This window comes from Cherax quadricarinatus, chromosome 75 (assembly GCF_038502225.1).
Source record: "Cherax quadricarinatus isolate ZL_2023a chromosome 75, ASM3850222v1, whole genome shotgun sequence".
In the NCBI taxonomy this organism is placed as follows: Eukaryota; Metazoa; Arthropoda; class Malacostraca; order Decapoda; family Parastacidae; genus Cherax; species Cherax quadricarinatus.
The window spans coordinates 17154326-17166755 of record NC_091366.1 but is presented as its reverse complement, the minus strand read 5'-3'; positions in this window follow the sequence as shown (position 1 = coordinate 17166755).

The window sequence follows — 12430 nt, the reverse complement described above, 5'->3', positions numbered from 1 at the left end:
AAATTTCTGACCTAGCTGGTAGTAACAAGTTATTACAAGTTATATACACTGATGGATCTAAACAGGAGTCTTCTGGCAGGGCTGCATCTGCTCTTGTTGCCACCTCCCTAGTTAAGAACGATAATAAATTTGTTGAGTTAGGCATAAGAATTAACAACTGGGCGTCTACACTGCAAACTGAATTGTTTGCAATCCTAATGGCGCTAAAGGTAACCTATGACACTGAGCTTGACTATCATCATTACTGATTCTATGTCATCATTGAAGGCTCTTGACTCATATAATGACTCCAACAACATGCTCATTGGGGAAGCCAGGTATAGATACTCAAAAATTAGGGACAAAGGAATTAATGTACAATTGCTATGGATCCCATCACACATTGGATTACTCCTTCATGATAAAGTTGATATGTTAGCCAAGAAGAGTACACAGAAGGAGAATGTAGAATATAACTTTGGTATAACTGTGTCTAGCATTAGGAATAATATTAGGAGAGAAGTAAATAATGAAAATGATTGTTATAGGAATGCAGTTAGAAGCCTGAGTAGATCTATAACCCACTATGATAACATGAACGTAGATAGGTATGTTTATGGAGCAACGTGCAATGTGAACAGACTGACTGATGTTGTAGTGGCCAGGCTTAGGCTTGGTTACAAGTACTTCTGGCAGTTTGGGAGATACACAGATGATGATCAAACTAAATGTAAATTATGTGATCAGGCATATGGTCACTCTCTTGAACACTATGTGCTTAATTGTCCACTTATTGAGGAATACAGAGACAGACAGTATAATAACCTATGTGACATGTCAAGATATCTTATTAATGAAAATAAGATACCAGATATACTAAGCAAATTTCCTAAATTTGCTTGTAACAGATAAGTGAACTATAGATATGTAGATATAAATCCATATGTATTCCTGTTAACCCTTTGGGGCCTAGTTCCTAGGCCTTTTGTGTATCCATATGCTCTCGCGCTACCGTCCACAGGATGGATATGGGGTGCACAATAAACTAGCCACTTCGGTGGCAAAATCTAAATCTCTACTCTGGTAAATTAAAATTATGTGGACTGAGTATTTTGGCTTTCCTCTGGGTGTTATTAAAAAAGAAATTCGTATTAATACTTTCCATTTAATTACTGGATCACAATTATTTGTGTAACGCACAATAACGCTACCATAACAGCTAGAATATACAATGGCCAATGCAAAACTACTGTACATTATGGGTAAGCATCAATTAGCTAAGGTGTGTTGCTGGAAACAATCGGAGTTCTCTATTTTTCCATCTTTGTTGCTGAATTCTAAGGGTTTTTCCACTCTATCCCAATTCTTCAGGAGGAACGTGTCAGCAATTTCTAAATTATGGATTGAGGCCGATATATACTAAAAGGACCTCGATGACGCCTGATTAAATTACACCACTAACAGAACAGTGTTCACACGTAGTTTCACTATGGCTTTCTCCTCCCCTGTCTGTATCACTCCGAGGCCACTACACACCTTCCTTCACAAAAATTTTTTTGAAGGGTCAAATCAACATCACATTTTAGTACGCAATTACTACATTATTCATATTTATACAGCTCTCCCCCTCCGTTGTCCTCTTCCTTCTCTTCTCCCTCCTTCTCCTCGTTTTCTTCCTCTACCCAGTCCCATACATCCTCCATGTTGCGGTATGTAGTGTTTAACATTGGGCTACTGATCCTTGATAAGGTATCAGTTGCTATGTTGGCTATTGTCTAGGGGAGGACTCCATAGCAACAAGGTTTTAGTGCTGTAAATATAGCCTTCTTAACCAAAGACTTTGTTAACCTTCTTTCTGTAGGATGACTAAAACTCTAATTCCGTGTCTTTAATAACAAAACATAAGATAGGATCTTCTATATTTTAATTAAAATAGAGTAATAAAATTACTTAACGGATACAGTTATATATACAAATCTACTGTTACGACACAAGAGTTTACTGGGAAGCCATATTTCCCAGTAGTAGAGTTAGGCAGTCAATATATGTCGTGAACTGATTCTTGCTAACATAACCCTTATCAGTGTCTTCAAAGAGGCATCAAATTTAAATTATCCAGGCAGGAAGATATATCGATAATCCCGTGCAAGGGATATGTATATGAACAGTGAACTCTTAGAAGTCGGTGGCCCGGTGGCCTGGTGGCTAAAGCTCCCGCTTCACACACGGAGGGCCCGGGTTCGATTCACGGCGGGTGGAAACATTTCGACACGTTTCCTTACACCTGTTGTCCTGTTCACCTAGCATCAAATAGGTACCTGGGTGTTAGTCGACTGGTGTGGGTCGCATCCTGGGGGACAAGATTAAGGACCCCAATGGAAATAAGTTAGACAGTCCTCGATGACGCACTGACTTTCTTGGGTTATCCTAGGTGGCTAACCCTCCGGGGTTAAAAATCCGAACGAAATCTTATCTTATCTTATCAGATTAAGTGTGAGAATGCTACTCAGAGTGAATGTTGTGAACCTACTCTGAGTGAGAGTGTGAACCTACTCAGAGTGAGAGTGTGAACCTACTCAGAGTGAGAGTGTGAACCTACTCTGAGCGAGAGTGTGAACCTACTCTGAGCGAGAGTGTGAACCTACTCTGAGCGAGAGTGTGAACCTACTCTGAGCGAGAGTGTGAACCTACTCTGAGCGAGAGTGTGAACCTACTCTGAGCGAGAGTGTGAACCTACTCTGAGCGAGAGTGTGAACCTACTCTGAGCGAGAGTGTGAACCTACTTGTTCTCCCTTAGAGTCACTCAGTTTGAGTTTTCTTGAGAGTTAGAGTTAAGAGTTGGCTCCTAGTTCACTCAGTATTTTTCAGAAGACTGATTTATTCATTTGCTTGGGTACTCGAGCAATCTTTAAGACAAATTCTTACTGTCTATCTTCCTTACGACAGAATTCAGAGGTGTTGTTAAATTTTGAACATTTATTTTGTATATCCATTACATATAGTTTCCTTAAAATAAAACTATTGTACATACAATATTAAGTTGTAATATTATGTGAGAAGAGAAGACAAAAGTATTGAAATACTTTAAAATTAACCATACTAAGATTTTAATATTATTGGATTGAGTATCCTAGTAGAAATAAATTATAACACCTAGGCTCTAAAAATATATTAAACTAGATTTTGATCCAATACCTTGTTGCCTGAGAGAGGTAATATTTGAAATGGGCCAAATTCTAAAGTTCTTGATAAAATTCCAAGGAGTGAAAAAATCCTCTAAATCCGTTACTAGCAACACACCTCCACAACAATAGTGCTAGACACTGGAATTTACCTGGAGAGAGTTCCGGGGGTTAACGCCCCCCCCGGCCCGGTCTGTGACCAGGCCTGGAACAATGTTGACAACAGGACTGTGCTTAACAGCAGAAGTGTGCAGCACAGTACTACTGTTCTGCACAGAATATACTGAATAGTAAGACTGTGCTGGACATTATGACTGTTCTGGACGGAACTGTGTTGGACAGGTCTGCGTTGGGAAGTTGGATTGTGTCGGACAGTTAGATTGTACTCAATAGTAGGAATGTATTATACTGGACAAGTCTGTGCTGGGCATTTGGACTGTGCTGGACAATAGGACTATGATTGTCACTAGAAGGAAGGGAAAAAAACTGGCAGGAAATGGCAGAAATCGTACACCAAATCCAGTCATTCCTGGAGTGGAACCACAGTCAATGGCCTCCACTCCAATCCAACAGATACAGATACTAATGCCGGAAAAAAAATCCCCCCCCAGTACCAACAATACCACCAGTCCGATAACATTCTTCTTTGCAAATATACAGGGCCTAAAGCCAGCAACAAACAACAAAATATCTTTCATCTGTGGACTGCTTGCAGAGGCAAAGGCAATGTTCGCGGCTTTCACTGAGACCCACATAAAGGATCACTTGGACAACGAAATATGGATCCCAGGTTACAACCTATACAGATGTGACAGAGTGAACAGGCAAAAGGGGGGGGGTTGGCCTGTACATTGCAGAGTCACTTGTTTGCACAGAACTGCTTAATGCCTCAACTGATGTAGTGGAAGTTTTAGCAGTAAAGGTCGAGAACCAAAACCTAGTCATTGTGGTAGTCTACAAGCCTCCGGATGCAACATCCCAGCAATTCCAGGAACAGCTGTTAAAAATTGACCACTGTCTGGAAAATCTTCCAGCTCCTGCACCCAACATCTTGCTCCTGGGGGATTTCAACTTAAGGCACCTAAAATGGAGGAATATAGCAAATAATATTGTTGCAGTAATAACACCAGGAGGCAGCTCTGATGAAAACTCACACTCACACGAGCTTTTAAATCTCTGCACAAAATTCAATTTAAACCAGCAAATAATAGAGCCTACTAGACTGGAGAATACACTATACCTCATCTTCACTAACAATGATGATCTGATAAGAAATGTCACCATATCAAAAACAATATACTCAGATCACAACATAATTGAGGTTCAGACATGTATGCGTGGAGCCCCAGACCGACATAATGAGACTAGTCACCATATAGGGAGCATTCACCAAATTCAACTTCAATAACAAAAACATAAAGTGGGACCAAGTAAACCAAGTCCTAACCGAAATAAGCTGGGAAGATATACTAAGCAACACAGACCCCAACTTATGCCTAGAACAGATTAACTCGGTGGCACTCGATGTATGCACAAGGCTTATTCCTCTAAGAAAAAGGAGGAGTAGATGTAAAATAGAAAGAGACAGGCGCTCCCTTTACAGGCGACGGAAAAGAATAACAGAGCGGCTAAAAGAGGTCAATATATCTGAAATGCGTAGGGAGACACTGGTCAGAGAAATAGCAAGCATCGAACTTAAGCTAAAAGAATCCTTTAGGAGTCAGAAATCGCGGGAAGAACTAAAAGCCATAAATGAAATCGAAAGAAACCCAAAGTATTTCTTCTCCTATGCCAAATCAAAATCGAGAACAACGTCCAGTATTGGGCCCCTACTTAAACAAGATGGGTCCTACACAGATGACAGCAAGGAAATGAGTGAGCTACTCAAGTCCCAATATGACTCAGTTTTTAGCAAGCCGCTAACCAGACTGAGAGTCGAAGATCAAAATGAATTTTTTATGAGAGAGCCACAAAATTTGATTAACACAAGCCTATCCGATGTTATCCTGACGCCAAATGACTTCGAACAGGCGATAAATGACATGCCCATGCACTCTGCCCCAGGGCCAGACTCATGGAACTCCGTGTTCATCAAGAACTGCAAGAAGCCCCTATCACGAGCCTTTTCCATCCTATGGAGAGGGAGCATGGACACGGGGGTCGTCCCACAGTTACTAAAAACAACAGACATAGCCCCACTCCACAAAGGGGGCAGTAAAGCAACAGCAAAGAACTACAGACCAATAGCACTAACATCCCATATCATAAAAATCTTTGAAAGGGTCCTAAGAAGCAAGATCACCACCCATCTAGAAACCCGTCAGTTACACAACCCAGGGCAACATGGGTTTAGAACAGGTCGCTCCTGTCTGTCTCAACTATTGGATCACTACGACAAGGTCCTAAATGCACTAGAAGACAAAAAGAATGCAGATGTAATATATACAGACTTTGCAAAAGCCTTCGACAAGTGTGACCATGGCGTAATAGCGCACAAAATGCGTGCTAAAGGAATAACAGGAAAAGTCGGTCGATGGATCTATAATTTCCTCACTAACAGAACACAGAGAGTAGTCGTCAACAGAGTAAAGTCCGAGGCAGCTACTGTGAAAAGCTCTGTTCCACAAGGCACAGTACTCGCTCCCATCTTGTTCCTCATCCTCATATCCGACATAGACAAGGATGTCAGCCATAGCAGAATACAGTGTTGTAGTAGCAACTAACCAGGATTATAATGGTACTTAGTGGAGTGGAGTGGCTTTCATTAGTTTCTTTTTCTTGAAATACGAGACGTTACTGTGAATTTCATATAACCTGTAGTTACCAGCGGTCGCAATATACACAACGAGAAGCAATTATTACTACAGAAAAAGCGTCCTTCCTCCAAAATTTGCACCAGTCAACTATAGTGATAATATAGCATTTATTGTGGTGGAGACGGAAAAACAAAAATAGAAAAGCCAGATACAGCGATTGATAAACAAAGAGGTCGACCGTACGTCATTGTAGGAGCTGCCAGATATCACCAGCTCTTCAACACGCAAGTTATACTTTTGTATCGGTCAAATCACATATTACTCGGGTAGATAATTTCCAGTAGATCCTTCATGTGTTAGCTCAAATCACCGACCAGTATGTTTTAAATAAGTGACCCACTGATCAGAGCAGATCGACTGGTCCGAACCCTTGACTGGTCCGAACCCTTGACTGGTCCGAACCCGGGACTGGTTTCAAACAGTTTCGTTGGACAATAAAGCAGACTGTAAACGGATGGGTTTGTAGGCGCCCTTATAAACACAAACATTAAAAATCAGGAACGTGACGGTAAGCTGTCCAATATACAAAAAGAGTTAGAAACAGAAATACAAATAGCTAGAGCTTCATTTAAGGTTATTAATATAATATTCAAGAGGTTGCTAGTAGAATTGCAGTAAATCAACCATTCAAATCATTATGAAGCTGTGTGTAGTCTGTGGTCAGTCAAACAAACGGGCTTCCACATGGATAAATTGTCATTTTTGTGGAAATTGGTGTCACGCTCCTTGTGCAGATATCCCAGAACTAGCTACAAGCAGTATTAAAACAGAGAAGTGTTTTTGGGTATGCCCAAATGAGGAAAATCTGTGGACTAAAATCACAAGGGTATTAAAAGAGGATAACATCAAAGCTGCTTTCATAGAAAACCTGGAAGCTTTCTACAACAGATGGGAACATAAAAAGTCTGGGCTGAATGGTACTGCCCTTGATACTGGCCATGTAGTCACAAACTGTAAGGCTGGAGGTGATGTCCTGGTAGTCAGTAAATGTGGGGCTGATAGTGCTGTCCTGGGAGACAGTAATGGTGAAGCTGGAGGTGCTGTCCTGGGAGACAGAAATGGTGAAGCTGGAGATACTGTCCTGGGAGACAGTAATGGTGAAGCTGGAGATTTTGTCCAGGTAGTCGGGAATTATACGCAGGAAGGAATACATATAAATGACCTCATAGGGGACAGGAGCCATAGTAGGGAAACAAGTGTAGTCAAAGATAAGATAAAACCAATATTGCAAACTAGAAATACCGCAGGAAATAGCAAACAAGAGGACTCCAACAGCAATAGTGAGGATAAATTACCAAAAACAACTGGTGGGAGCTCCATTGTTGGTGCTAGGGAGGATAGGAATAAGACAGGGAAACATGCACCAACAGGGAATACAGTCACAGAAACCCAAGGCAAACGGAAACCAAGCCTGTGCACATACTATGCACTTGGTATCTGCTGGCATGGGAAATCTGGAAAAACAGATGGGACATGCAACTATGACCACCCTAGAAAATGCCATGCCCATATGACAACAGGAAAATGCAAACTCCCTTCCTGTAAGCTTTTTCACCCTGAAATGTGTACCTCTTCAGTACAGGAAAGACTGTGCTATAACTTAAATTGCCAGGCATACCATCTAAAGGGGAAAAAAAGATACAAAACATCCAGGCCATGGGAAAACCTGGGTAGCCACAGCCACTCAAGAGGGAGAGGTTTTTTAGTGCCAGGAAGGAAAAAAAACTGGCAGGAAATGGCAGAAATCGTACACCAAATCCAGTCATTCCTGGAGTGGAACCACAGTCGATGGCCTCCACTCCAAACCAACAGATACAGATACTAATGCCGGAAAAAAAATCCCCCCCCAGTACCAACAATACCACCAGTCCGATAACATTCTTCTTTGCAAATATACAGGGTCTAAAGCCAGCAACAAACAACAAAATACCTTTCATCCGTGGACTGCTTGCAGAGGCAAAGGCAATGTTCGCGCCTTTCACTGAGACCCACATAAAGGATCACTTGGACAACGAAATATGGATCCCAGGTTACAACCTATACAGATGTGACAGAGTGAACAGGCAAAAGGGGGGGGGGTTGGCCTGTACATTGCAGAGTCACTTGTTTGCACAGAACTGCTTAATGCCTCAAATGACGTAGTGGAAGTTTTAGCAGTAAAGGTCGAGAACCAAAACCTAGTCATTGTGGTAGTCTACAAGCCTCCGGATGCAACATCCCAGCAATTCCAGGAACAGCTGTTAAAAATTGACCACTGTCTGGAAAATCTTCCAGCTCCTGCACCCAACATCTTGCTCCTGGGGGATTTCAACTTAAGGCACCTAAAATGGAGGAATATAGCAAATAATATTGTTGCAGTAATAACACCAGGAGGCAGCTCTGATGAAAACTCACACTCACACGAGCTTTTAAATCTCTGCACAAAATTCAATTTAAACCAGCAAATAATAGAGCCTACTAGACTGGAGAATACACTAGACCTCATCTTCACTAACAATGATGATCTGATAAGAAATGTCACCATATCAAAAACGATATACTCAGATCACAACATAATTGAGGTTCAAACATGTATGCGTGGAGCCCCAGACCGACAAAATGAGACTAGTCACGAGGGAGCATTCACCAAATTCAACTTCAATAACAAAAACATAAAGTGGGACCAAGTAAACCAAGTCCTAACCGATATAAGCTGGGAAGATATACTAAGCAACACAGACCCAAACTTATGCCTAGAACAGATTAACTCGGTGGCACTCGATGTATGCACAAGGCTTATTCCTCTAAGAAAAAGGAGGAGTAGATGTAAAATAGAAAGAGACAGGCGCTCCCTTTACAGGCGACGGAAAAGAATAACAGAGCGGCTAAAAGAGGTCAATATATCTGAAATGCGCAGGGAGACACTGGTCAGAGAAATAGCAAGCATCGAACTTAAGCTAAAAGAATCCTTTAGGAGTCAGGAATCGCGGGAAGAACTAAAAGCCATAAATGAAATCGAAAGAAACCCAAAGTATTTCTTCTCCTATGCCAAATCAAAATCGAGAACAACGTCCAGTATTGGGCCCCTACTTAAACAAGATGGGTCCTACACAGATGACAGTAAGGAAATGAGTAAGCTACTCAAGTCCCAATATGACTCAGTTTTTAGCAAGCCGCTAACCAGACAGAGTCGAAGATCAAAATGAATTTTTTATGAGAGAGCCACAAAATTTGATTAACACAAGCCTATCCGATGTTATCCTGACGCCAAATGACTTCGAACAGGCGATAAATGACATGCCCATGCACTCTGCCCCAGGGCCAGACTCATGGAACTCTGTGTTCATCAAGAACTGCAAGAAGCCCCTATCACGAGCCTTTTCCATCCTATGGAGAGGGAGCATGGACACGGGGGTCGTCCCTCAGTTACTAAAAACAACAGACATAGCCCCACTCCACAAAGGGGGCAGTAAAGCAACAGCAAAGAACTACAGACCAATAGCACTAACATCCCATATTATAAAAATCTTTGAAAGGGTCCTAAGAAGCAAGATCACCACCCATTTAGAAACCCATCAGTTACACAACCCAGGGCAACATGGGTTTAGAACAGGTCGCTCCTGTCTGTCTCAACTACTGGATCACTACGACAAGGTCCTAAATGCACTAGAAGACAAAAAGAATGCAGATGTAATATATACAGACTTTGCAAAAGCCTTCGACAAGTGTGACCATGGCGTAATAGCGCACAAAATGCGCGCTAAAGGAATAACAGGAAAAGTCGGTCGATGGATCTATAATTTCCTCACTAACAGAACACAGAGAGTAGTCGTCAACAGAGTAAAGTCCGAGGCAGCTACGGTGAAAAGCTCTGTTCCACAAGGCACAGTACTAGCTCCCATCTTGTTCCTCATCCTCATATCCGACATAGACAAGGATGTCAGCCACAGCACCGTGTCTTCCTTTGCAGATGACACCCGAATCTGCATGACAGTGTCTTCCATTGCAGACACTGCAAGGCTCCAGGCGGACATAAACCAAATCTTTCAGTGGGCTGCAGAAAACAATATGAAGTTCAACGATGAGAAATTTCAATTACTCAGATATGGTAAACATGAGGAAATTAAATCTTCATCAGAGTACAAAACAAATTCTGGCCACAAAATAGAGCGAAACACCAACGTCAAAGACCTGGGAGTGATTATGTCGGAGGATCTCACCTTCAAAGACCATAACATTGTATCAATCGCATCTGCTAGAAAAATGACAGGATGGATAATGAGAACCTTCAAAACTAGGGAGGCCAAGCCCATGATGACACTCTTCAGGTCACTTGTTCTATCTAGGCTGGAATATTGCTGCACTCTAACAGCACCTTTCAAGGCAGGTGAAATTGCCGACCTAGAAAATGTACAGAGAACTTTCACGGCGCGCATAACGGAGATAAAACACCTCAATTACTGGGAGCGCTTGAGGTTTCTAAACCTGTATTCCCTGGAACGCAGGAGGGAGAGATACATGATTATATACACCTGGAAAATCCTAGAGGGACTAGTACCGAACTTGCACACGAAAATCACTCACTACGAAAGCAAAAGACTTGGCAGACGATGCACTATCCCCCCAATGAAAAGCAGGGGTGTCACTAGCACGTTAAGAGACCATACAATAAGTGTCAGGGGCCCGAGACTGTTCAACTGCCTCCCAGCACACATAAGGGGGATTACCAACAGACCCCTGGCAGTCTTCAAGCTGGCACTGGACAAGCACCTAAAGTCAGTTCCTGATCAGCCGGGCTGTGGCTCGTACGTTGGTTTGCGTGCAGCCAGCAGCAATAGCCTGGTTGATCAGGCGCTGATCCACCAGGAGGCCTGGTCACAGACCGGGCCGCGGGGGCGTTGACCCCCGAAACTCTCTCCAGGTAAACTCCAGGTAAACAGCACCGTGTCTTCCTTTGCAGATGACACCCGAATCTGCATGACAGTGTCTTCCATTGCAGACACTGCAAGGCTCCAGGCGGACATCAACCAAATCTTTCAGTGGGCTGCAGAAAACAATATGAAGTTCAACGATGAGAAATTTCAATTACTCAGATATGGTAAACATGAGGAAATTAAATTTTCATCAGAGTACAAAACAAATTCTGGCCTCAAAATAGAGCGAAACACCAACGTCAAAGACCTGGGAGTGATTATGTCGGAGGATCTCACCTTCAAGGACCATAACATTGTATGAATCGCATCTGCTAGAAAAATGACAGGATGGATAATGAGAACCTTCAAAACTAGGGAGGCCAAGCCCATGATGACACTCTTCAGGTCACTTGTTCTATCTAGGCTGGAATATTGCTGCACACTAACAGCACCTTTCAAGGGAGGTGAAATTGCCGACCCCAATGGAAATAAGTCACTCTGTCTGACTTTTTTGGGTTATCCTAGGTTCTCTACACATATGCTGCTATGTATGATAATTCTATGTAACTGTATTTGTGTATACCTGAATAAATTTACTTACTTACTTACTTACTTACTTACTAAAATGTACAGAGAACTTTCACGGCGCGCATAACGGAGATAAAACACCTCAATTACTGGGAGCGCTTGAGGTTCCTAAACCTGTATTCCCTGGAACGCAGGAGGGAGAGATACATGATTATATACACCTGGAAAATCCTAGAGGGACTAGTACCGAACTTGCACACGAAAATCACTCACTACGAAAGCAAAAGACTTGGCAGACGATGCACCATCCCCCCAATGAAAAGCAGTTGTGTCACTAGCACGTTAAGAGACCATACAATAAGTGTCAGGGGCCCGAGACTGTTCAACTGCCTCCCAGCACACATAAGGGGGATTACCAACAGACCCCTGGCAGTCTTCAAGCTGGCACTGGACAAGCACCTAAAGTCAGTTCCGGATCAGCCGGGCTGTGGCTCGTACGTTGGTTTGCGTGCAGCCAGCAGCAACAGCCTGGTTGATCAGGCTCTGATCCACCAGGAGGCCTGGTCACAGACCGGGCCGCGGGGGCGTTGACCCCCGAAACTCTCTCCAGGTAAACTCCAGGTAACTCCAGAACTGCTTGATAGTATGACCATTCTGTAAAGTAGAACTGTGCTGGACAGTTGGAACATGCATGAGAGAAGAACTGTGCTGGACAGTTGGAACATGCAGGATAGTAGAACTCTGCTGGACAGTTGGAACATGCATGATAGAAGAACTGTGCTGGACAGTAAAACTTTGCCGGTCATTAGGACTGTGCTGGACAGAAAGTCTAGGCAGAGAGTAAGACCCTACTAACATTATTACTCTACTGGACAGTATTATTGTGATGACAGTAGTGGACTGTACTTGACAGTAGGACTGTACTTGACAGTAGGACTGTACTTGACAGTAGGACTGTACTTGACAGTAGGACTGTACTTGACAGTAGGACTGTACTTGACAATAGGACTGTACTTGACAATAGGACTGTACT